The sequence below is a fragment of the Panulirus ornatus genome, chromosome 36 (genome assembly GCF_036320965.1).
Source record: "Panulirus ornatus isolate Po-2019 chromosome 36, ASM3632096v1, whole genome shotgun sequence".
NCBI classification, from domain to species: domain Eukaryota; kingdom Metazoa; phylum Arthropoda; class Malacostraca; order Decapoda; family Palinuridae; genus Panulirus; species Panulirus ornatus.
Window position 1 is genome coordinate 12442473 of NC_092259.1, and position 27627 is coordinate 12470099.

The 27627-nt window shown below is 48.6% G+C and overlaps 1 protein-coding gene across 2 annotated transcripts in view; it reads left to right on the forward strand.

Moving 5' to 3' along the window:
* LOC139760357 (repulsive guidance molecule B-like) overlaps positions 1 to 27627 on the forward strand; it is a 130384-nt gene that overhangs the window by 8653 nt on the left and 94104 nt on the right. The window contains exon 2 of one of the 2 annotated variants that reach the window (XM_071683419.1): positions 13333 to 13527. The exons of the other annotated variant lie outside the window; for it this stretch is intronic. The gene's annotated coding sequence lies outside the window, so the exon portion shown is untranslated. The remainder of the gene's footprint in view (positions 1 to 13332; positions 13528 to 27627) is intronic. 2 annotated transcript variants of the gene reach the window in all.

Here is a 27627-nt window from a genome sequence, read left to right on the forward strand (position 1 = left end):
AGGCATCCCCGAAGAGCGAGCCTGTTCCATTTCTTCTGCCTCTAGATCCCCCAAAGGCTGGGAGATGGGATCTGTGGCCTTTCTGAAGTATGATACCCCGTCAGTCGCCTGGCTCCAAAATCCACTAGCCCAGAAGTGTGGTCTTCCTGAAGCGGAGGGCGAGGGAGGGATGGTGGAGGAGCGGCGAGGAATGGTGGAAGAAGCAGTAAAGGAAGGGGAATGGAGGGAGGAATGGTGGAGAAGCAGAGAACGATGGGGAGACATCCTCATCTGCTGGAGCCTCGACGCCTCCTCTATATTGGAAGCCGAAATTAGCTCCATGCACAAAATTGGAATAGCAGTCATTTGCATGTAATTATGTAGATGTGAGATAACAGCCTCCTGTGGAGGGAAGGGGGGGACGAGGTGGATCTGTCGTTTAGATGAGCTACAGATATTGGAAAAGGCCCTTACTTTATCCTTCATCTACACTAGCCACAAGACGCCACGGTGTTCTACCGCGTGAACCCTGGAATATACACCAGCAGATTGTGAGGGGGTCAACATGACTGGGATCTTGGTCAGATGTCGTGTGTTTGTGACACTTATGTGCCGCGTTATGCTGTGCGACCTTTGATAACGACTGTACGAACCTTGAGGACGACTATATGCGACCTTTGGATATGGTGGTCTGGTCTCTGACCCGATCCTTATTGGTCAGGTCAGAGGTCACACCATCATACCCAATGCTTTTACCGTCGTGATCATAATGAATATTCCCAGTACATCCCCAGGTCTTCTAAAGGTACAGACAGAACACAGTCATGCTTAGAGCGTTTTCGTTCGCCATAAAAAGGCGAGAACCAAACCATTTAAAACACCACAGAAGCAGTTCTCGAATGGGAAAACAAAAAACCCTTTTTCCTCACGTCCAGAACAGAACCTCTGTGTTAATATTTCTTCACGCCCTGCTGATCTCTAAGCCCAGGTCTCCGAGACAGATGTGTAGGCTTAGAGGGAGATTTTTCCTTTCCGCTGAGGCCAGTCTTAACCCTACCACAGGTGAGGGGGGGGCGCCAGTCCCAGGGCTTGTCCAGGTAAGTCCAGTACTCTGCTGTAAGCCTCTCCAGGTATACACATGGCTAGGTTAATGTTCCTCAGTGTTCGCCTCACGTCACTGACATTATACCTCACGATGATTTATCTAACTGCACGTATACCTTACGATAGTTTACCCTACCTGCTGTACACAGTATGATGGTTTACAATACCATGCGTATACCTTACGATGGATTCTGAGGTCTTCTATCCCAACAGCTGGGTCTGGGACCTTACCTTACCTTGCGATGGTTTGGGAGGTCTTCCAGCCCCACAACTGGGTCTGGGACCTTACCTAACCTTACCTTACCATCCGTATACCATATGATGGTTGAGGACGTCTTCTACCCCCCACAGCTGGGTCTGGGACTATCGATGCTGCGTTGCTCCTCTGCCCAGCCAGCCTGTTTGTGGCCGCGGACCGTGTAGGCCTACGGATCCATCACATCCTGGCCGGCCTGGCACACACACACTGTTGGCAGCGCGCCCAAGTCCTTTTCAGATGTGTCCGGTGAAAAATCCATAACTATCAGGCTTTGCTCTCCTGTTTGTTGACAGCCTCATTATCCTGGACGACCCTTGTCACTTGGTCACAATTTCCCTCATTCATTGAAGGTTTTTCTCAAGTCTTGTATTACCTCCTGTGTGTGTATGGGGGGAAAGAATATTACCCTCGCAAGGCCCCCATCTCTTAACCTTTCTGCTGTATGATTCTTGAACAGTCATTCGCGAAGCTACTGCTCTTACAAAATTGTTTTGTTATCATTTCTTCACATACTTATTGGCTCTTCTTTTCCTGCCTGTCTTCTTGGTGTGTCCTGTGGCTGATCTGTACATTCTCTCTCTCTCTCTCTCTCTGACAAATATGTGCTCAGAATCGATACTATCAGATCCGCTGAGGAATTTTTGAAAGACCTTTTAAGTACCTTGTGTCCTCTCTTGCGCCACCGCCCACAGGAAAGGGTCGGAGTGCACAATAAACTCGCTGCTTTAGTCCATGAGTTATGTCTCCCCGTTGTCCTTGTCTTCTAATGTAGGTATTTGCTGTGGTCCTCCCTTCCCTTCCTCTGTAGATCATCTCCCTTACTTAAGATACAGTCTTTGTCACTCGTCCTTCATCCTTCTGTAGCAGATTCTCTCTCTCTCTCTCTCTCTCTCTCTCTCTCTCTCTCTCTCTCTCTCTCTCTCTCTCTCTCTCTCTCTCTCTCTCTCTCTCTCTCTCACCGGCCAAGGTGACCAAACGGGTGGTGCTGCCTCAAAATGCGGTTCTCATTACGGCAAGTGTGTATTACCCTAGACCTCCTCTACACCTGTGCTTGAGGGGGGGGGGTGCCAAGCTCTGACTCGGAGCAGCACTTAGTTTACCTCCCCCACAGCCTTCCCTAATGTGGTCGTCTGGTATGGGGTGTGGTTAAGGTAGAATTCTTCAGGTGCCCTTGGGAGCAGTCAGTGTCAGGCCGATTTTGCTTACAGAGAGGAAGTATCAAATGGATCATGCCTTATGTGGGCTTGTGGCATTTATTATTTTGACGGCAACGCTATACTCGCTGAACTTCAGACATCCGTGTCCGTGCTGGCTGTGACTTCACCGGCATGTTATGTTCAGGTAGTTTCAGTTTTATGAAATGTTTACATGTAGTGAAGACATGGTAATACGAGGGGCACGACGACTGGTCACATTCCATGATCCACCAGGACCTCACCGTGGCCAGTGAACTGGTCACAAACAGCCACTGAAGTTAGATCTGGAACGCCTAAACTGCACCACGCCCACACACCCGCCTCTTGCTAGCCCCACCCACACACCCGCCTCTAGCAAGCCCCTCCCACACACCAGCCTTTAGCTAGCCTCTCTCAAACACCCGCCTCCAGCAAGCCCCTCCCACACACCAGCCTCTAGCTAGCCCCTCCCACACACCCGCCTCTAGCTAGCCCCTCCCACACACCAGCCTCTAGCAAGCCCCTCCCACACACCAGCCTCTAGCTAGCCCCTCCCACACACCAGCCTCTAGCAAGCCCCTCCCACACACCAGACTTTAGCTAGCCCCTCCCACACACCAGCCTCTAGCTAGCCCCTCCCACACACCAGCCTCTAGCTAGCCCCTCCCACACACCAGCCTCTAGCTAGCCCCTCCCACACACCCACCTCTAGCAAGCCCCTCCCACACACCCGCCTCCAGCTAGCCCCTCCCAGGGAGAGGCCTGATGCTTGTGATAACACCCGGGACCTGGAAAATAAATAATCCATGCACTGAAGTAGTTCCTTATGGTGGTGGGTGTGAGGGGTCACGGGCAAGCATCCTTGAAACACCGTCGTCGTGTGATAACAAGTATATATTTCTGTGGTGGGTGGGTGGGTGGTAACCATGCAGTGTGTGACAACTGCTTCTCTCATGGTCTTCCTCGGCGAAGAAATTGCCCTGTTTTTTGAAGAGATTAACTTTTGGAGTACGACGGTACGACCCGTCAGCACGACGGTGCGACCCGTGAGCACGACGGTACGACCCGTGAGCACGACGGTACGATTCCTGGGGATGATGGGAAGGCCTCTCACCAGACCCTTAAGGGACGAGTTAAAGGTTTCGACATCATACCTAAGGGTCGTACCGTCGTGCTTAAGGGTCGTACCGTTGTGATAATGAGAGGTACATGTAAGACAGCCTCGTTACCTCCGTACCGTCTGTAATAACTAAATTTCTACATGATGGAAACAAGTTATTTTCAGAGGAAAAAAAGAAAACGTAATGGCCCCACATTTGAATAAAACTATTTATGATAAAAAAAATACAGGATCATCAGATTTAATTACGATATCATTAATTACGAACATGTAGGAGTGGGGGAGAGGGAGGGGAGGGTTGGGAACCAAATCATGGTCATCGTATACAAAGTGCAATGATACATTATCAACATTAATGAACCAATCAGTCTTTACATCACTAATTGACTTTTTTTTGAGCCTTTAGAAAATAGGTAATGCGTAAAGAGTTGACCCATCCCTGTGTGTGTGTGTCTGTGTCTGTGTGTGTCTGTTTGTGTGTGTGTGTGTGTGTGTGTGTGTGTCTGTGTTTGTGTATGTGCGTCTGTGTCTGTATGTGTAAATTCATTGAAAAAAAATCATATTTACATTTTCTAAGGTAATGACTGCCTCTTCGTTGTACCCCTCTCTGGTATTTACATTCTCCTCGGGCAGCCATGGTCAACACCTCTGTAAATGTAAATGAGTCATCGACAACATGGATGTGGAGGGCCCCACTCACCCGCCGCCATGGTTCGATCCCCCGCCCCGGGAGCGCCCCAGCCTCAGTGCCCGTCCGCCTTGTCATCTTCTCAAGCTCTCCATCACGTGATACTTTTTACATGTCTTGTATTTTTGAGTCGTGCGGACGTCGAGGACAATGTGGGATCAATACGCCATGATGGTTCCCCCAACAGTGGGATGTGTTCAGCTTGACCTAATGCGATTGACTCGTATCTTTCCAGTGTGGTTTGTACAGCAGGGATATTTTGTGTGTGTGTGTGTGTGTGTGTGTGTTTTATCCCGGTCGTATTTGATCGGATCGTTAGCGGTAGGAGAATGGAAGTTGGCAAACCACGATGATGAAAGGACTCGACTGAGGACAATGGTTAATGACTGACAGTTTGTTTGCTTTTTTTTTCTTTTCCTTTTATCATTTCCATGTCGGGGAGGTGACCTCTTGGAGGCACCTGTGACAACCGTACCTTGACCACAAAGATTTTATTCGCATGGTTATTGCCAGTGGCTTCCGGCTGCTGAAGATTGGGGCTCCATCACCTCGCCCTCAGATTGCCCTTTGACCTCCCTGTGTGTACACCTAACAAGCTCCCGGGCCCTCATGGTGCTGCAGCTGCAGGTCGGAGCAGGCCGCCCCCCTCGAGAACCTGTCCCAGTCCACCTCTCTCTCTCTCTCTCTCTCTCTCTCTCTCTCTCTCTCTCTCTCTCTCTCTCTCTCTCTCTCTCTCTCTCTCTCTCTCACTCTCTCTCTCTCTCCCTCTCTCCCAACCCCACCCACCAGGTCAGGGTTTATCCAATTATCTCCTGATGGAGGAGGAGGGTGAAGGTGGCGCTGGCGCGCTGGAGGAGTCTCTCACCAAGTTGAGGGTCGTCCCCTCCTCACGCCTATACCGGGATCTACGGTGAAGACTGAATAGAACTTATAACGTCACTTCACGAAGAGGATTCATGAACGGATATTTTCCAAAACATCTTAGAACTGGACCAAAACTCCGAAGTGTCTCCTTTAAGAAAAAAAACAACAATAAACTCGGTCCTCAGAATTTACAAGAACAACCTAAAGGGAGCCAGCACTTAATTCTTGTCACCGTCAGATTATAACACACCTTCCCATGCAGACCACTATATCGTCCACACTGCACCTAAGACTTCCAGAAAGTCGGGTGTGAAATGAAAACAGCCGTCGCAACAAGCAAGACGGACCGATGTTGAAACTAATACATATATATACATCGGTGTACAGGGGGGTAAGTCTACTGATACGACAATGAACAGGGAAGAACGTTTCTCTTAATGATGTGTGCGTTTAAACTCGTGATTAACTGCTTCTTCGTAGTTAGGGATGTGCGTATATACCCAAGATGGCTCATGTTATATCTCCTGAGCGTGAAAGTTGTCGCGCAGTTAAGACCACTCGTGAGAGCCAAGACGGGAAGCCATCCAGGGGGAGAGGGCCCACTGCTCGACGCTATCTGCTATAAAGGGTCTCGCCTCGCTTGCGTCACTGTGACGGAGTCAGCAGCAGCAGCTGGCCGGCTGCAACGCCTCCTCCACACGACCATGATATACATACCCCTCCTCCCTCGCCGGCTTCCGCTGTGCCGTGCTATTAACCTGGATGGCTAGCGTTGCCCTCCACCACAACGATGCCCACGTTGGGATCGCCTGAGCACACGACGGTACGACCCCCCCCCCCCTTTTTTTTTTAGCACGAAGGTACGTTTGTTAATTAGCACGGTGCAGTACTTCAGAAAGACGGCACGACCCGTGACCGCGACGGTACCACCCGCTTTAACAAACATGTATGAATCTTGATCACGACGGAACGACCTTTAAGCATAATGGCCTTGGCCTTTGACCTATGCCATGAAGTTAAATTCTTATACGCAGGAACTTACCGTGCATATACCGTGCGGTACAACCACTCGTGGTATGGAACTGGTTATGTACCACAAGGAACGCTTGTAATGACGCGCTAGACTTACCTTGATTCAAAAACGTCATTAAACAAAGATTCCATTACACGTTCAGCAACTCAAGCCAAAACATCAGGTTATCTCAGTAATCATCTCTTGATTATGAGGATATACTACATTGTTTCTTGCCTTTTTAAATCTATGATGTTCAGGAAATGAGAGGGGTCTCCGTAAAAGCGACGGTAATGCCCTTTCATCAAAACTAATCAAAATCTTTTGAAAGGGGCATAAAGGATCAGATGAAAAAGGGATTAAGGCTATTCATTCAGGTGGGGTATACACAACCCGAGTAGGGATTATGAATGGATCGCCAGGGATCTTTCTCCTGTAGAATCGCGGGATCTTCCAACAGCAGGTCCTCCTCGTGGACGAGTGACGTGGATCTTTCTCGCTACCGTCACCCTTCCACACACACACACACACACACACACCTCCCTCCCTCCCTCCACACAGGTCTGTTTAGTGGGGATGTGTTCAAAGGATGATTTACCCTCTCCTGTCCTCACTTGACGCAGTTCACTCTGGTTTCGTTTGAAATATGACGCTGTTGTCTCGAAGCCTTCCGTAATTTTGGTTCTGTTTGTACGTTATTTATTTAACCCCTTGAGCACGACTGTACGACCCTTGAGCACGACTGTACAACTTTTGGGCACGACTTTACGACCCTTGAGCACGACGGTACGAATCTTGGGCACGACTTTACGACCCTTGAGCACGACGGTACGACTCTTTGGCACGACCCTACGACCCTTGAGCACGACGGTACGACTCTTGGGCACGACGTTACGACCCTTAGAATACATGACCAGAATATGACAACCCACTACAGTATGGTGTGTGGTACTACGGCTTACACCACCATACACAACTACCCTAGACCCTCCAAGGTGGGTCATCATGACGAAGGATGGCTCTCTCCTCCCCCTCCCCCCAGGTCGTGTGGTTCTCCGCGGGATGGTTCGCTGGGCGTGGTGAGACGGACCACCCGGGGACAGATGTCTGGCCCCTATCTGTACCACGCCCTCTGGTGGGGGTCAGCTGCACTGTTACTGGTGACTGACTCGGTCCGTCGCCTCCTGCCCGGCTTAGCTGGTGTTGGTAGTGTGCGTGGTCCTACCTACCGTCCCGCCTACCTACCTACCTACCTACCGTCCTACCTACCTACATACCGTCCGGCCTACCTACCTACCTACCGTCCCGCCTACATACCTACCTACCTACCTACCTACCTACATACATACATACCGTCCAGCCTACCTACCTTCCTTACCGTCCGGCCTACCTACCTACCTACCTACCATCCGGCCAACCTACCTACCTACCTACCGTCCGGCCTACCTACCTACCTACCTACCGTCCCGCCTACCTACTTACCTACCTACCTACAACAAGGCGGAGCTAGCACAGTAGTGCTAACCGCAATAACGGAGTCGCGTGTGAGGTACATGTGGAATGTTGTGTGTTTATTTGTGGGCTGAATGCCGGCAGCCCACGTGTTGGTGAAGTATAAGAAAAAAAAGGATAGCAACCTGGACCAGTGAGGGGAACTTGACAGCCACTGTAATGCTGGGTGGATAGATGTAGGTTGTATTGTACTAAGGTTAGCTGGAGTGGATTGGTTATAGATGGTCGGATTACAGTTAGTTAGGTGGACGGGCAGGGTACAGTCAGTGATGAGGAAGGGTAGGGTTCAATTAGTTAGGTAGACGGGTAGGGCACAGTTAGGTGGACGGGTAGGGTACAGTTAGTTGGGTGGACGGGTAGGGCACAGTTAGTTAGGTGGACGGGCAGGGCACAGTTAGTTAGGTGGACGGGTAGGGCACAGTTAGGTAGGTGGACGGGCAGGGCACAGTTAGGTTTGGTTAAGGAAGGCTAGGTGGCGTATAGTGTTTGACATCCAGGTATGATCCACAACAGATCACCATTCACACATAATATTACCTCAGGGAGGAGGTTTACAACCATTTATTCCTTAATTCGCGTATTTTTTTTGGCAAACCTTCGCTTCCGTAAGTTATTTTCCCACCTGGGAGGACCAAGCAAGGTGTGAGGGCGTGTATGGTGTGCGGGAGGCATCTTCAACACCTGAGGAAGGTGTGAGAGCGTGTATGGTGTGCGGGAGGCGTCATCAACACCTGAGGAAGGTGTGAGAGCGTGTATGGTGTGCGGGAGGCATCTTCAACACCTGAGGAAGGTGTGAGAGCGTGTACGGTGTGCGGGAGGCATCTTCAACACCTGAGGAAGGTGTGAGAGCGTGTATGGTGTGCGGGAGGCGTCATCAACACCTGAGGAAGGTGTGAGAGCGTGTATGGTGTGCGGGAGGCATCTTCAACACCTGAGGAAGGTGTGAGAGCGTGTATGGTGTGCGGGAGGCGTCATCAACACCTGAGGAAGGTGTGAGAGCGTGTATGGTGTGCGGGAGGCGTCATCAACACCTGAGAAAGGTGTGAGAGCGTGTATGGTGTGCGGGAGGCATCTTCAACACCTGAGGAAGGTGTGAGAGCGTGTATGGTGTGCGGGAGGCATCTTCAACACCTGAGAAAGGTGTGAGAGCGTGTATGGTGTGCGGGAGGCATCTTCAACACCTGAGAAAGGTGTGAGAGCGTGTATGGTGTGCGGGAGGCATCTTCAACACCTGAGGAAGGTGTGAGAGCGTGTATGGTGTGCGGGAGGCATCTTCAACACCTGAGAAAGGTGTGAGAGCGTGTATGGTGTGCGGGAGGCATCCTCAACACCTGAGGAAGGTGTGAGAGCGTGTATGGTGTGCGGGAGGCATCTTCAACACCTGAGGAAGGTGTTCCAAGATTATTCGACTCGTGCTTATAAACTGACGTTGAGGGCTTTAACGATCCTGACCGTCGTTAAGCCCGGTTAATGAGCTACTGAGGCCATTCTGCCTCTACAAATACAGATGATCTTCCCTCCAACTTAACGCTTTCGTCTCACACACACAAAAAAAAAACAAATAAAAAACAGCGTACAGAGTAGCGGGAAGATACAAACGTAAATAATTGACCAGATCTGATTAACATTACTGCACCGGAGAAATGATCGGGAAAGGAGACGTCAGAAGAGATTAATCTTAATCATTGGGAAGTTTGGGCACCCGTGTCATCCAGCCAGTTAGTCAATGAAATGCAACGTCTCGTAACTCCAAGTATGGAATGAACCGATTAATCAAAGAGTTATGAAAGAGTCGCAAGCAGTGAGCAATCTCTATCACACGCTGGCTTTTATATGAAGCTAACTTTACAGAAGGGGTCTCTCTTCACATGTATTTTTTTTATATATATACTTAATAGTTTTATATAGCAAGAGTAGGATTATGAAATGGATGTGACATCTCAAAATCGAAGCTTAACCGTTCTTGAGAGAGACTCGGGCCACTGTTATCAGAAGGCCCTGCCGGGGAAAGCGAACCACGACATTCTGAGACCAGGGGTTGGGTTCCTCCCATCCAGAAAGAAAGAGAACATTCCACTCTTGAGCCGATGCCTCGGGCGGAGTGGAAATCAAATTAGGGCCGAGAGGTCATTAGCACCAAGAACACGCCTACATCACCCTCTCCTCGCCCACGATCCCGGTCTGATAATGATGCCAGCCGGAACTCCATAACCACCCAGTCAAAAGGTCCTAATTGTTGAGCTCGTGAGCAAGACGGTACCATCTCTCAGCGCGGCGGTACGATCCTTCAGCGCGGCGGTACGATCCTACAACGCGATGGTACGATCCTTGAGCTCGGCGGTACGATCCTACAACGCGATGGTACGATCCTTGAGCACGGCGGTACGATCCTACAACGCGATGGTATGATCCTTGAGCTCGGCGGTACGATCCCACAACGCGATGGTACGATCCTTGAGCACGGCGGTACGATCCCAAAGCGCGATGGTACAATCCTTGAGTACGACAGTACGGGCCTTTAAATAAGACGGGGCACGACCCTTGAGCACGACGGTACGACCTTTGGGCACGACGATACGAACTTTGGTTATGCTGGCCTGAACTTTGACCTGACCCTCGAGTGTCAGCATGGCCAAATACACCCATACTATCGTCCCAGTTCGCACAACACAAGCCTTCCTTTGATACTAGACAAATCTAGACAGCTGGCCTCTGGTCGACGGAAAACGGCGTACATGCCTCTCAGGGAACTTCACCAGAATAGTCTTCAGGTCAACATAGCAACATCGGGATGAGGATAGACAACCGTTACGACACTCAGGATTAAGCATGAGACTCCACACCTCACAATATATATATATATATATATATATATATATATATATATATATATATATATATATATATATATATATATATATATATATATATAATTCTCAAATATTCATCATCAAAATACCTTTGGCGGTTAGTAGCATCAGAGGCGTCAGCATGGCAAAACCCCCTCGACACATGTTCTACCTACATGACACCCAACTTTACCAGATCGTATCTCCTTATGAAGGATCAGGTAAGATGGCAGATAAAAGGAGGAGAAGGAGGACCAAAAACTACACCTGGCGCAACGCCCTCAAGCGTGAGAAGCCCACACCTCTCATCCCCTCCGTCTTACAGTAATTTAACTAATTTTAACCGATGTTAATGTAAGTACTTGACTGCGGGGGGAGGGGCGTCTGGCTCGCCCAAGGAAAGCTGGAATAAAAAGAGTATCTCAGAAGTTTTAGGAACGGAGAATATAAAAGTAGTTTCTTTTAGAACTTCATAAGGCGCGCGCGCGCGCGTGTGTGTGTGTGTGTGTGTGTGTGTGTGTGTGTTGGCTTGGGGGCTGTGGGGGGCCTGGGAACTTTTAGGAAGGAAGTGGAGGCTGTGCCTGAAGCGGTAACTTTTTTCTTTATAGGGTAATTTGGTCATATCTAGCAGGTACTTTACTTCGTTGCCGACTCGTTTATTACTCGTATATATAGAGAGAGAGGAGAGATAGATGGAGATAGACAGATTGATACAGTGACGATATATATATATATATATATATATATATATATATATATATATATATATATATATATATATATATATATATATATATATATATATATATATATATATATAACGCTTTCGTGAATCATTATATTAACTAACATACTTAAAGACAGGAGGAGAATTACAAAGATGGACTTTATGAAGAGTGACGCAACCAAAATCCTGAAAGAGAGAGAGAGAGAGAGAGAGGGGGGGGGTAAGCAATAGATGTCGATAGACGAGCTCGGTATTGTCAGATACTGCCCTTGTAATTAACCTCCTGCATATACGCTACGAGGATTCTCTTTCAACTTGGCTACTCCAAAAAAAACAAAAAAAAAATGCTAATTCCATTACGGCCTCTAACGAGTTCCCTTAAAACTGGCCTCGTTACCTGTAAAAATAACGTGCCTCTTACCCAAAGAAATATCATTTTTTTTCCGGTGTTTAAAAAACCCGGCCGAGTGAAGACAGTATCCCAAGTTGGCGAGGGCAAGATTCATATAATTCCTCCCACACGCTGAATCTGGAGGACCATCAGTCTTCCGCAGGGGGGCCTTCCAGGGAAATGCGCTTCTCCAGTTTTTTCCTTTTGGTGTGATCCGCCAGCGGTTCCCTCCCCTCTCTCTCGTAACACACCGTCCCAGAGTTCCTCTGGTGCAGACTGTGTGATCCTGGAGGAGGAGGAGGAGGAGGTGTTGTAGATGTTCCTCTGGTGCAGACTGTGTGATCCTGGAGGAGGAGGAGGTGTTGTAGATGTTTCCTGGCGTAGCCGCGAGTCCGTCCGTAACTCGGTGGGGAAAGCCTACTGACGCCCACTTGAAAAAAAAAAAAAAAAAAAAAATGATAAATTTGTCCGTTTTCATTTTCAGGACGATGTGCTCATAAATCAGTTCTGTATGGACGAGAGAGAGAGAGAGAGAGAGAGAGAGAGAGAGAGAGAGAGAGAGAGAGAGAGAGAGAGAGAGAGAGAGAGAGAGAGAGAGAGATTCCTCACACGGCACACAGCTCCACAATAATGTGGTTGACTGTACATGAGAAGGCTGCCGGGTTTCCATCCCTTTGTCCCTAACGAGGCAATGTGGGCGTCGTATTTTTTTCCCCCCTGCCTGCCATCCTGAGCGTGGAATACCAGGCGGAGTTACGATGATTGGACGAGTATTCTGTGCACGGTACACAGACGTTGTAGACGATGGCTGAATGTGATTTATATCACTCAAGCCTCTAAGGACTTGGGTCATTTCTCTATGTGTTCAGACAAGCGTGAGGATTATATATATATATATATATATATATATATATATATATATATATATATATATATATATATATATATATATATATAATGAAAGGATTTCAGCATTTTACGTATACTTGTCTAAAAAAATTTCCGTAATTTTGTTATGAATTCGTAGTACAGTTTTATCTTGCTGTTCTTTTCCTCATCCGGTTTAATGGACGCACAAGGGGCTTAATGGAGACCCGGGGGAATTAATGTCGGCTAATGGGGGGAACTTTATAATATTTCTTCCGTTACTCGCTAACACGGCCCACCATTTCTACTTGTCTCTATTTTCCCGAAATTTTTCCACAAGAGAGGGTGAAAAATGTTCAGGGTTCTGTGTGTGCGTGTGTGTGTGTGTGTGTGTCTCGTTTTCACTAGTTTGAACCTACATGACACACACTCACATAGAAGCAAACACACACACACGTACACACACACACACACACACACGTACACCCACACACACACACACACACACACACACACACACACACACACACACACACATACACACACACACACACACACACACACACACACACACACACACACACACACACATACACACACACACACCTGGGTAAAGATAAATAGTTACGAGGTCAGGAGACGGGGAAACACGAGTGTGATACTCTCTCCCCGTAACACACACATAGCAATCACACAAGAGTACACGCACCTCATAATTACGTACATACACACACATATATACACATATGCTACATTAGGCCAGTACTGTAATCGTGTCTTCACAGCTTTGGTCGCGTCGCATTACGAAGCACATAGAGCCACTAAAGAGGGTCTAAAGGAGGAGCAACAACAATGGTGACGAAATTTAGAAAGCAGAGTAACACGGGAAGGGCTATAGAGGCCTTGAATTTGCCCACCACACCACAGCAAAGCATCAGGATCGTACACCACAAATAAATTATTCCGTAGCGGACGCTGAGGTAAGGAGGGTCAGTTTGCTCATTCCTTTTTGTGTGGAGGTTATATTTTTTTCTCTCTCTTTTGTGTGTGTGTGTGTGTGTGTGTGTGTGTGTGTGTGTGTGTGTGTGTGAACTATTGAACCTACAGGTCAAAGGTCAAGGCTTTTCAGGTCAAGAGGTCATGTGACAGATCCCTGTGCAACCCATTAGTAGTGGATCGTTACGGATCATGATCCACCAGCCAAGTGGATCATCTACCATGGCCCCAAGAATGATCCACCAGCCTAGTGGATCATCTACCATGGCCCCAAGAATGATCCACCAGCCTAGTGGATCACCTAGCACGACCCCAAGTACGATCCATCAGCCTAGTGGATCACCTAGCACGACCCCAAGTACGATCCATCAGCCTAGTGGATCACCTAGCACGACCCCAAGTACGATCCACCAGCGTAGTGGATCACCTAGCACGACCCCAAAAATGATCCACCAGCCTAGTGGATCACCTAGCACGACCCCAAGTACGATCCACCATCCCTTGCGAATCACGATCCAAGCAAAGCGTCGCCACCTGTCTCACCACACACACACACACACACACACACTCAAGATGTGTATATCCTCATCACGGATCAGCACCAGATGTGGATCCGCGTGGACCGGAACGATCCACGGGTCTCTGACGAGGGCCGTGTTCGTGGAAATGGGTGGGTTGGTCTGGGGTCAACATTTACCCAAGAGAGGCACGTTAAAGGGAAACACCAGACCCCCCCCTCTCCCTCTGCCTGTCTTTATTATCAACATTTCTTTTAAATGTTTGTTATTGTGTACTTAGGCACTGACACCGGGTATCAGTGTCAGGTATTGCATCAGAGTATTAGTGTTAGGTATTATCAGGTGTCGCCACAGGATATCAGGTATCAGGTGTCGCCACAGGATATCAGGTATCAGGTGTCGCCACAGGGGTATCAGTATCAGGTACTGCCACAAGGTATAAGGGTCAGGAATTGTCATGGGATATCAGTCAGCACTTGGTACTTTCACGTGGTATCAGTGACGGTTATTGTCGTAGGGAGACGGTGTATCATCACAGTGTGAAAAATTACGTTTCTTTACATAAATATAAGTACATCCTTTACATGATGCTAACGCTCTTCATATATCTGTATTGTTTATGTTATGTGCTTGTACGAGGTACGGAAGTCAGGGGTACACGAAATTAAATAAATACAAAGATACATTCAGGTGGCTCCTGTCTCGACCCCTTCCATGACTTATGATCCTGTTTGTGGTAGTGTACAAGACTGTATACATAATGAATCCCGCCTCACAGACACACGTCTCCTCCTACCTGAACATCTGCGTTGATGAGTACCCAGCAACGCGCACCGTACGTTGTGACACTCGCACGTGGACAGAGCTTATCACAAGAAGTGTTCCGAACGTGAAGACACAGGAGTACCAGCCATTCCCGTGTACCAGGCTCACTACTCTCGTCTAGTTCAGGCCTATACTGCACCGGGTCTATGTGCCACGCTCACCCTCGTCCCGCACCCACCCTCCTGAAAAGACATCGAGGACCAACTCCTTCGCCCGCCACCAGATCGTCTCGTGTGTGTGGGCTCGTGTGCGTGTGTGTGTGTGTGTGTGTGTGTGTGTGTGTGTGTGTGTGTGTGTGTGTGTGTGTGTGTCAGACTCGCCTCAGCTGGATGTGTGGGGCGTCCGGACAAGCGGTGGTCGGCTGTGACCCGGAGTGGAGGTAAGTAAAATACGGCCGCACGAAGCACTAAGCGACACAACCAGGTACCGCCCACTCAAGACGCCGTTGTTTATGGACTCGACCCAGCAGCTGTGGGGGGGAGGGATGCTGATGCTCTTGTCTCGATGCCTCTCCTTAAGATGCGATGTTTATCTCTCGTGTAATTCGCCACTCAGATGTAAGGATGCTGGTCGATGACAGCAAGAGCTTCGAGGATCCTTGGGCGTCTTACATCATCAAACGTGTGGGGTGGGGGGTTTACCATCATGTAAGCTCATCAAAGATGTAGATATATATATATGTACTTGTACATGTGACAACAGTTCTCTGAAGCTCTTTGACTTGCACATCTTCAGTCTCTCTCTCTCTCTCTCTCTCTCTCTCTCTCTCTCTCTCTCTCTCTCTCTCTCTCTCTCTCTCTCTCTCTCTCTCTCTCTCTCCTTCCCTGGTGGCCATCTTAACTCAGGCTGCGGGTTGACTCCGTTTCATCTCCCTACACTGATATTACTGTTTGCGTGTTGGGGGAGAGAGAGAGAGGGGGGGGTGCAGAGAGAGAGAGAGAGAGAGAGAGAGAGAGAGAGAGAGAGAGAGAGAGAGAGAGAGAGAGAGAGAGAGAGAGATTTACATTTGCGTTGTCCCGAGTTTCAACATTTTATACAAACTGTATTTATTGTGGCTCAGTAAAACCTCTCTGTAATGTGGTACACTAGATTAAAACCTAAGGTCATTTAAACTTCAGGTTGTATTTAGGTCAACAACATTCATTAGATTTCAAACTAGACTGCCTTGGGAAATGTGCAAAATGTTTAAGTGTTTGCTTTATCAGAATGGCCCTGTTTGGCCGGTCATATTTACCTACTAAGTACCAAATTACTTTCAAAATGATTCGTCTTTTTTTTCCGGTTTGGTTTTTGGGGTACGTTGGGTCCAATCGTTTCCACGATGAGGGTGAAATGTCTCATATAATTACCGAAATTTCGTGGTCCAGTATTGTGAATTTTCCTGGCCAAGTGTGGCGAATTCATCTGGCCCAGTGTGGCAAATTTATCTGGCCCAGTGTGGCAGATTTATCTGGCCCAGTGTGGTAAATTTATCTGGCCCAGTGTGGTGAATTTTCCTGGCCCAATGTGGTAAATATTCCTGGCCCAATGTGGTGAATTTTCCTGGCTCACTGTGGTAAATTTTCCGGCCCCAGTATTGTGAATTTTCTTGCCCTTCAAATACTATGAATCTGGATACTCGTCGTGATTTCAAAAGTTTTTCTTTTATTCTTTTTCAATCACTAAGAAGGATGTCTTACTTTCACAAACCAAGTGCATTGTTTCGCAGCGAGTCCTGCAACGCGCGCGCGCGGGGCAAGAGCTTTTACTGGACTGAACATCCTAACAACAGTCCTGCCGTCGGTGGCTTAGCTGAAGAAGAGCCAGCTAATGCTGCCAAGGGGAGCCACCACCAGCGCCCTGCAGGAGTTGTACAAGACAGTGACAACCTCTCTATCTCTCTCCCTCCTTCCCTCCCTCTCTCTCCTTCTCACATTCACCTCTCTTGATGAACCCGAAGCACTGATGTGGCGGCATCTGAGCACTCAATATGCCGAGCGCCTGAGATAGATAGGTGAAGTATATACCGGGAAAAAGATGAAGCATATGCTTGCATGTTACCCTTCTCATACACCTCACTCAGGCATCAACAACTGAATCAAGAACGTCCAACATAAAGAAAGGATCTTTTTATTATCATTATTATTATTATTATTATTGTATATACATACTTAGACAAAGCACTTTTCTGATTGCCTGGATAAAAGGCACGTGGCTAGGGGTACGCTGAAGCCAGTACAGTGGGTACAATACATCAACAAAGGAGTGTGACAGGTGGGCCCGAATGTTCTCAAGGACCCAGATGACCGCGTCCTTGTCAGAAAGAACTGTTACACCTTCATGCAGCTGTTCCTGCTGTTACACCTTCATGCAGCTGTTCCTGCTGTTACACCTTCATGCAGCTGTTCCTGCTGTTACACCTTCATGCAGCTGTTCCTGCTGTTACACCTTCATGCAGCTGTTCCTGCTGTTACACCTTCATGCAGCTGTTCCTGCTGTTACACCTTCATGCAGCTGTTCCTGCTGTTACACCTTCATGCAGCTGTTCCTGCTGTTACACCTTCATGCAGCTGTTCCTGCTGTTACAGAGCATCTCGTAACGCCGTTCTTGCTGCATCTTTTAATGCTGTTCTTGCTTTAAGGTTCTCCCGCCAAGCCGTAGCGTGACACAGACCACCACCACCCTCCCCGACAATGACAGCTGGAGGTTCTGTAAATGCTATGGCCATTGGTACCTACAGATGACAACACTACTGCGAATCATCATGACTCGCCTCTCAGGATCATGAAGTTTTCTTATGTTACGGCCATGGGCGAGCTCTCTCGAGGTGTCTGTGGTTATGGCTAGCGTCACCGGGTGCGTGCGGGTCTGTTCTATCTAGTTGGTTTATCGCAAGCTTGAGCTTGCTGGATGGGTCCGTGCCGGACGCTTCAGGCAAGCGTTGGTGTCGCCTGCGTCGCACAGTGTCGTACGCACGACCAAGGAAAACTGTCGGACCCGACTTGGTCGTACGGAGAATCGTCTGTCCTTGTCGTCATGATTTCTATCTCTCTTTTACATGTGTATACCATCATGCGCGTCGCTGGACGTTTATCACTCATGCATGAAACGTTACCCTGATTATCTGAGTGGTATGTTAGGCCGGCCCAAGGATGAGATAAGTTTAATGTTAAGGACACCACTCGCCCCGCAGGCCTGCTCAAGCCTCCGTTAGCTCCCTGGTGACTCTCTTAAACCATGTAGGTCTTCGTACATTCGGCATAAGTTGCTGGTCACGTCATCACAGTCGTGGAGGATGGCCTGAGGGCAATACTTGGTGGTCGAGAGGCCGCTGGTTGTGATGGCGTCGTCTCTGCCTTCCCCTTCATCAGTCTCTGCCATGTGTTGCTCATCTCTCCCTCTCCGTCAAACACGGGAGCCCAGGACAGGCGTACTGGCTTTCAGCGCTGTCGTGAACCACATCGTTCTTCGTGTATGAACATAGTTGGCATTACACGTATGTAAGAGAGATGTCGTGGTGGCCGTGAGCAACAGGGCCAGCCTGTGTATGACTATTACTGCTACTGTTACGTACTACCATTATGAACACACAACGACCGCTCGTTCACCCACACCCTCACACACTCATTGCTCATAGCCTTTCCCCTTCCTTTAGTGTCTCGTATACTTTATCGAGCATTTTGGTGAGATGAGGCGTTGCTGTGGACCCAGCACTGTCAGAGGGGCTGGGCTGCGTGTGGCTGGGAACTGGGGTAGTGGTGAGGGGACGAGGGACATGTTGTTTGTCACTGGGAATGTTGTTCCGGCATCAGCCTCTCTCTTGCTTCAATTATATATTGTCGCCGCCTTCTGAGCTGCCGCCGCCGCCGCCACCACCGCTCTCTGGTTAAACCAGAGACCCGAACGCAAGGGGTGTTGAGTTTTATGCAGCACTCATCCAGAGCGTCGCTCAAGCCAGTGTCTGCTCAGGGATTTCCGGCCTTCGTGCTCAACGTGTTACACGACAGTATCTTCATTATTGTCTTTTAATTACGCAGATAATTATCGTATATCAAATACTTCTGTATTCAATCATACTCACATATAGCTGATTAACAGTCGCAATTTACTGTACAAGCCTCGTCAGACAACCATACCTTACTTCTTAACTCTACCTACATCATCATCTTGTATCCCTAACTTCATGCATTATCGTACCTCGCGTAGGTCGTTTTTCATTATAGGACACCCACGACTTCGTGCATTATCATTTAAATCTTTGCAGATTATCGTACATCACGTCGGCTGTTGTTGATTTCTGGAACACCCGCGACTTCGTACATTTACATCTAAATCGTTGTAGATTCTCGTACCCCCTCCTACTTGCTGTGAATTATTGAACATCCTTATGGAAGCTGCTCTGGACTGTCGAGTATCGTATATTACTGTGGACTACAAAACTTTTTTTTGCCTTTGAATTTACCGTACCAACAATAACTGAAACGTCAGCAAAAGCTTAACATTGACATCATTAAGGCACGGGTCAGAGGTCAAGCCGTCGTAACCTAGTGGTCATACCCGTTGTGCTCAAGGGTCGTTTCTTCCTGCTCGAGGATCAGCCCCACCGTACTGGGTTCGTGCTCCAGGGTCGTCCTGTCGTGCTCGTGGTGGTGGGTCAAGGAAACACACTACCTGACGACCAACGGGGTTCGTGACCCGGCGGGGGTCATCAGGGGGGCGCCGAGACCCCTGCATTATGCGGATGGTGACCGCTCGATACATCTTGGTCGGTCTAGTCTGGCGCTGTCTTCATATGGCTGGTGCTAGTGTGATCATCACCCTGGCTTCAGGGGGTCTCGCCAGACACCAGTGTGATCATCACCCTGGCTTCAGGGGGTCTCGCCAGACACTAGTGTGATCATCACCCTGAGTGGGAGGTTATGACCTCCCCCAGTATAAGACTGGTAACTTACAATCACTACACAGTCTGGTACCAGTCAGGGCTACGACCAATCTCACCCTGTCGTCTTGCCTCCGCCGGATTAGCTACACAATCCCTGGTCTCCGGGGGGAGGATTAGCTTGGCCCCCCTACTAATCCCCAGCACCACCGTTCACAAACATCCTTATTTATACGAGCGGCAGCGCCACTTGAACCATCGTTTGCCTCAGCAGGGGCTATTAAGACGGCCTCTTGGTCTATCACCACCACCACATCATCCTCACCCACCGCCACCACCACACTACCACCACAGCCGCACACCTCTCGTACCACCACCACCACCGCGGCCAACACCGTGTCTGAGTAAGTTTCTAACACATTTACTCCTCCCGAGTCGCGCTAGAAATGCAATTTAATCCCGGGCTGGGAGAGTCAGGCGGGAATGTCCAGTTTACCCCCAGCCTTTGGGGCCAGTTCTGCGTAAGATCAGGTGGCATTGACGTGGATACTTTTAAATGACATTTACCCAGACGGGTGGATGTTATTTGTTGACATCCTCACGTGTGGCGGGTCGGCTTTCTGCTGCAACTCTATTTCAGTAAAAAAAAGATTATCTTTATGTCCTTGTTTTTCCAGCGGGCATGCGACAGGTAAATGACACGGGGGCCCGTGGAGGGAGTAATTACTGCAACATGTGTGGCGGTAGAGGACGCAGGGCGCGGCGCGGTGCGGTGTGGTCGAGTCAGCCAGCCGACCAGCAGTTGTTGACGCAGCTGTGTGGACCGACTCCACCAGAACACGACACTCTACCCACCACTGTGGCCAGGGCCCAGCCCCACACACACACACACACACACACTGACAGGTGTACGACCGCCGATCAGCCTGTCTGATATTATTTACGTCACAGGGAATACCATGATCAAGGGTGTGAGGGGAGGCCCAGGCGCGTGCGTCGCAGGGGATGCAGAGGATTAAGGAATCCTGTAACACGGTGTCTAGAGGGGTCTAGAAACCATCTAGAGGGAGAAGACAGAGCGCAGGGAAGTGTAAGGTGGTGTTGATGACAGGTGAAGAAAAAGATGGGTTTCTACCGCATTTTGTTTTAGTTACTCCCACCCCCCTCCGGTAATTATGTTATTCATTTTTCACTCCTAATTGAATCTTCAGTATGTGTTACTCATTTACAAAACGATTCAAATCTACATCTGACAAAAAAAAAAAATAAGATCGTATGAAAGATACTGTCCTGTTCAAAGAATGGAAGAAGCCTATTGGAAGTCCACAGTGGTACCCTAAGCTTGTATCTGTATATATATCTTTCTATACAACCTTGCCTCTGGAAATACACATGTGCCATCGCAGTATGTTTACCCACACCAGATTAGCAGTCGCCTGCAGACTATTTCTGGGAAAATGCTTTAAACAAACCTTCGTGGTCTTCACGGAGGCCTTCCACTGTAGGAGGAGGAGGAGGGGCGGCCAGGGGGGCTCGGCACAGCAGAGGAACCTCCTGCAAGTCTCCTCATGACTTACCCTGTGGCCGAAGAGGATGTGACATCCTTCGTGGGGAACATGTTGTACACGATGTCCATGAAGTATCTTTACAGATTGAGAACGCAATGAAAAACGATGTTACAGGAGACACCATGATGCAGTTTGCTTCGTCAAAAAAAGTTAGAAAAAAATGGAGTTTTTCAGATTTCATTGTCAAGGTCAGTGCGAGGAGGAGGGGGGGTCAATGTCAGGGTCGTTTTCTCTCACGCTACCCGTCCAGGGTCGTAGTATGCCAGCCCCATCCACCATGGATGGAACGTGGAACATCACCTGCAAGTGTTGGTGTACGATGGATCACACACACACACACACACACACACACACACACAAACCGTGATGATCATGAGATCCCAAACATATGTTTGCTCATTCACTAAACCTCTCAAAGTTATATTTCACTTATTTTGCGGCCAAGGTACAGATCTGTAGAGGTAGCCTACAGACACACTGTACCGTACATACGGCTTCGATACCCTTAAAGGAAGTAGGGTACGTAGGGAACCATAGAATGACTGTAACACAGTTCTGTGCACGAGAGGGTGAAGAAGAACATCTGTAACGAATGTGCATGATGAATCACTCGAAGAAAAAGGAACGAGGGAACAAATTCCTTTGATGACTTCACGCTTCTCCTCTGGTTCCACGCGGGTAGCGGCACGATTTAAATCACTGTCTAGAAACACGAACAAAAACCTTTGTCTTGAACGTAATGGAAAGTCGTGTATTTACGACGGCTGAGGTGCAGGTATTTCAGCGTCGTATCAAAGGTGTTACCAGACCCGGGTGGGGCGAGCTCGGAAGAGGAGTGGGAGGGGGCAGGACTGAATGGGTTACGTCGTGTATCCCAAAATTCCCCGTGTGGGGCCCGACAGACCCCCGGTCGGCACGACTTTAACGCACGGCGTTGGCACTGAAGTGTGGCGCTGGCGGTGACTGCGTGGCGTTGGCGGTGAACCGTGGTGCTGGCAGTGAGTGCGTGGTTTTGGCAGTGAATGTGGGGATTGAGAGGGGAGTTTAGATCACAGGTGCACCTCGCCCTTTGCCAGCTGGTTAGGTTTTTACTTGCTAATGTGTGTGAGGAGGGAGGGCCGGTGCCCTGGCCTCCTGCCTGCCACCCTCTCAACTCCCTCAGTGTGTGTGTGGACGTGCATGAGTGTCGCCAGACCATGCCCCGGTGTCTGGGGGCTCCTGTGTAGTATGAACTGCTTGTGGTTACCTGTTATATTGTAGAGGGGAAGGGGAGGTTTTACAATGGCGTAAACATCTGTACGCTTTGTGTGTGTGTGTGTGTGTGTGTGTGTGTGTGTGTGTGTGTGTGTGTGTGTGTGAGGACTGCCAGGTGAGGCCAGACAGTCATAGTGTGGGCCAAGTGTCCCCCTCCCACCCCCAACCACCCAAAATTCACTCCCCCTCCACGTATCCCCGCCCTCCCCGAGCTCCCCTCCGGCAACGTTACGTCACCCTGCTCGCCCCGCTCACAGCCAGGCTCTGTGCTGCGTGTATCACGGAAAACATTCTCTGTACTGTCATCTCCGGAGACGAACTGACAGCACTACCTAAAGACAAAAATGGCCAGATTTCAAACGCATTACTCTCGATTATTCGTATGCAAAAGAGATCAGTCGGGGAAGTTTTGATTGTGATCAAATTAATTATCTCAAATTGCAATGCTTAAAGAAATTATTTACTATCCAATTACTTAATAATGTAGTAAACCATTACATAAATGTATAACAACACGTAAGATTCATTTAGCAGTAAGAAGTGTCTGATCCAGCAGGCTAATCATAAACTCAGACACCTTTGATAAGCAATGTACTGTATTGTGAGATGGGACTCTTACCGCAAGAACAGGACTTTAGCAGTGGGTCGCAGTGTCGACTTCTCACGATTGGCGCGTCGTGTGGACGTCAAGGAAAGAAACTCATGTAGTTGCTCCACGGCATCTTGCGTGTACGATCATGCCACACGGTGTTGCAACGTCACATCGTGCGACGAGGACGGTATCTGCAGGGGTCGTAAACATCTGTGGAGGGGCTCCTCGAGGCTATGGTGGAGGTGGGACATCTGGGACTCCTGGGACTGTGGATGGTGTGCCGTATATGGAGGTGCCTTTAGCCCCACTCCCTGCCGGTGTGCCTCACTAACCTGGTAGATCCCGGCCCGGTACACACACACACACACACACACACACACACACACACACACACACACAAGTTGGACCTCGCTAACCTGGTAGTTCCTCCCATGAGTAGTTCCAAGGTCGATGAAAACGGTTTCAAATCCATTTGTAAAGACAATCGGGATGACTATTCATGAAGGGTTTCCTTAACTGCCTCGCTGCTTCCACTCCCTATTAAATGATACAGTCTCTCTGTCTGTACCTCCCTCCCTGGCTGTCTGCTTATTGCCTCTCGCCGACACTGGAGCACGATTGTAACTCACGTATAATGAAGAGTAACGATGGCCCGCGAGTGTGTGCAGGTGGTGGTACGGACGACGTGGTCTCGAGGCAAACACGGTGTGGTCTTTGGTAATGATGTGACACCCTCGAGTCTTCGTTTACACTGGGAGGGCAAGTGATGGTGTTTGGCCCAGAGGTTGGTGGACGAATCGTCGCTAGACGAATGATCGCTAGACAAGGAGTCGGTGGACCCATGCAGGCTCGACAAGGAAACTCTGGGCAGGTTGTCGGTGGACTGAGACCGTAAAATTAACTTGTAACAAAACACAATCTATCTGTCCCAGTTAGATGATCAGAGACACACACATTTTTTTCACTTAATTTACAAATATTTTTTTTCCCCCACACTTGATCGCCATTTCACTCCTTTGCGAGGTAACGCCAGGAACAGACGAAGAAAGGCCGCATCCCCTCACACCCTCTAGCTGTCGTAATGCACCAAAACCACAGCTCACTATCCACAACCAGGCCCCCTCAAACCTTTCCATGGTTTACTCTGGACACTCACATGATGTAATCAGTCAGGAGCTGTTTGGTACAACACAATGTTGGAGACAGTTTCTCCAACATTTTCTAAACAAGTAATTAAGAACTGCCAATAGCTGGGAGGTTGAGGGGATACGCGAGTCCAAAAACTCGACTGTTCTCCTGTGGTTAAGAAAAGGGAATAAAGTTTGTAAACATTATGAAGCAGTGTTGGTTGTTGACTTCTCTCTCACGTAAACAATATATGTATTCTGGGATGGTGGTTGTGTGGAGTGGTTCTTTATCTGCTGTCCTCGGCCATGAATTCCACTTGGCCATCATTCCTCACTTGGCCAAGACCTCCACAGGGCCGTGACCGTCACTTGGCCAGGACTGTCATATGGCCATGACTCCCACTTTGCCAGGAGCAGCGCTTGGCCATTACTCAAACTTGGCGGTCAGGGCCAGACGAGCGCTTGGCCATGACTCCCCACTTGGCCTAGATCATCATATGCAAAGACTGTTTTGTTCTCAATCTCGTGTTTGATACGACGTATGAATACCCTATGGCGGTCTGACGTCCACTGAATATACATGGCTAAATTACAAGCCTGGCTGTGGTCTGGGTTAACAAGCCTGGCTGTGATGTGGGTTAACAAGCCAGGCTGTGGTCTGGGTTAACAAGCCTGGCTGTGATGTGGGTTAACAAGCCAGGCTGTGGTCTGGGTTAACAAACCTAGCTGTGATGTGGGTTAACAAGCCAGGCTGTGGTCTGGGTTAACAAGCCTGGCTGTGATGTGGGTTAACAAGCCTATAAGACTGTGATCCAAGTTTAAGAGTCGATTACCGGCGAAGGCGAGATGTGATCTTGGGCGCAAAATGAAAGAAATATTAACGAGGACTTGGCGTAATCTTGGTGCAAAAAGATAAAAAGATTATACAACGAACGTGATCTTGGTGTACAGATGGGGTAACTTACAAAAGACGTCTTGTGATCTTGTTGGACAGACGGGGTTACTTGCGAGGGTTGATCTGTGATCTTGGCGCAAGGACGGGATGACTTGCGCAGGTAGACTGTGATCTTGTTGGACAGGCGGGATGACTTGCGCAGTTAGACTGTGATCTTGTTGGACAGGCGGGATGACTTGCGCAGTTAGACTGTGATCTTGTTGGACAGGCGGGATGACTTGCGCAGGTAGACTGTGATCTTGTTGGACAGGCGGGATGACTTGCGCAGGTAGATTGTGATCTTGTTGGACAGGCGGGATGACTTGCGCAGGTAGACTGTGATCTTGGTACAAGGATGGGATTACTTGCCAAAGGGGGTTTGTGATCTTGGTAGGAGGACGGGAGTATTCCCGAAGACGAGGGAGGGGTGTGATCTTGAGATCATATAAGCTGCTGTGATGATGCCGGTGTAAATTTACGATTATTTACGAAGGCAGGGTGTCATCTCCGTTAAATATGGGTCGCCAGGTGCAAATGTGGGTTATTTTGAGGGCGGGTTGTGATTTCCGCGTAATCATTACATGGTCACAAGGCTGGGCTGTGGTCTTGGCATACCTGGGTTATTTCCGAGGGCGAGGCTGTAATCTGTGTCGCCATGTTAGTCATTTTACAAAAGAGCACACCGTAATCAGGGTACACTGTGGAGCATCAACAGGAAGAAACTGTAAATACGACTCATTTACAGAAAATGAGCTGGGGTGTGTGGTGTGTACAATCTGACTATTTAAAAGACCAAAGTCTACAGATGAATAATTTACAAGATTGTTAAATATTTACTGAGTACAAGGTCATTGTAAAACGCTTATTTATGATAAACCCCAGGACGTAACCCACACAGACATGAGTTATTTACAAGGATGACCATGTAAACACGGGTTATTGACAGAGGTGAGGTCATAAACACGGACCATTTACAATGCCGGGGACCAGGATCAGACTGTAACTCGACCACAGAGGAAGACGGATGTTTCACCAAACCAAACTCAGCCCCAGGGTCCAGCTCTACCCAGTGTGCCACCTTCATGGCATTCTCATGGCAATGAAATATCACGTCCAGTTCCTAACACACGCTGGGCAATCCTCTCTGACGCCAACAATCCGCAGCAAACTGCTCCATCAATCATTCATCCCGTGTTTATACAAGCGGATAATAGTGACCTACGCACTCTGTTACTATGGATGCCTTCTCATGTGGCGCATGAGCATCATGCCTGTTTGCTCTGGGGTTCTGACATGCTCTAGGCAAAGGCGTAGTCCGCCATGAGGAAGCCGCATATACCCGGGAGGGAGAAAATCTCATGAGAGATCATGAGACAAAGTAGTTGTAGTGCTATGTACGCCGGACCCATACCACACAATGTGAGGTTGTAACTGCCTGAATAAGCCTAGGATACGGGTGCATGTGGCAAATAACGAGAAAGCATGATCCTGTATGTTCCAAATGCCGACTCCGTCCCGCACCTGAAGAACAATAGCACGATACAATATGAACGAAGGTCTCAAAAACCAGAGATTTGAGACCTCAAGGCTTCCTGTGTGGACGGCTCTGTGATTACGTTATTAATCGCAATATACTTGAAGATATCCCGCCACTACATCTAAAACTCGCCTGTAATCATGCCCAGCACAAGCACGTTCCTTAACTACAATTTCCAGTGTGTAATGCACCTTGACCCCTCTTTGTCTTACTGTGAATGTTAACAACATGCCCAGAGCCAGTATATTGTGTAACTGTATGCCCATCATGTCATGTATCTTTGACCTTTCGTACTGCTATCAATGTTAACGACTGTACGTTACACTGTGTCCTGTTTCAAATACACTTCTTAGTGTGTATGTAATTTGTTAAGCGTATGCACTAAGTGTAATGTGTCCTGTTTCAAATACACATCTCAGTGTGTATATAATTTGTTAAGAGTATGCCCTATAAGTGTAATGTTATCATGATGTTCTGTATGACATACCTTAAACTTGCTTTGTATTACACAAATGAGGTTACTTATGTTGCTGTCAGCATCACTAATTATCACTGTAATTATGTATCATGTATTTGATGTATCTCGGATCACCCTTCCACCCTGGCGGGAGGGGAGACCCTTTGCGTTCCTAGGCCCACCTGTCACCCTCCCATGTCCACGTAAATATACCCAATGTACCTCTACACTTACCTAGACAGATGATAAACATTTGAAAACAGTAACGTTTGCTACAGTCCTATCCGCTCCTGCCCTCACGTTCCCATGCCCCCTCCCCCTCTCCTGACACCTGACACCGTCAGCCGCTCCTCCCTGACACCTGACACTGGGAAGGAGAGGGGTAGAGAGAGAGTGAGGCTCAGGGAGGTGAC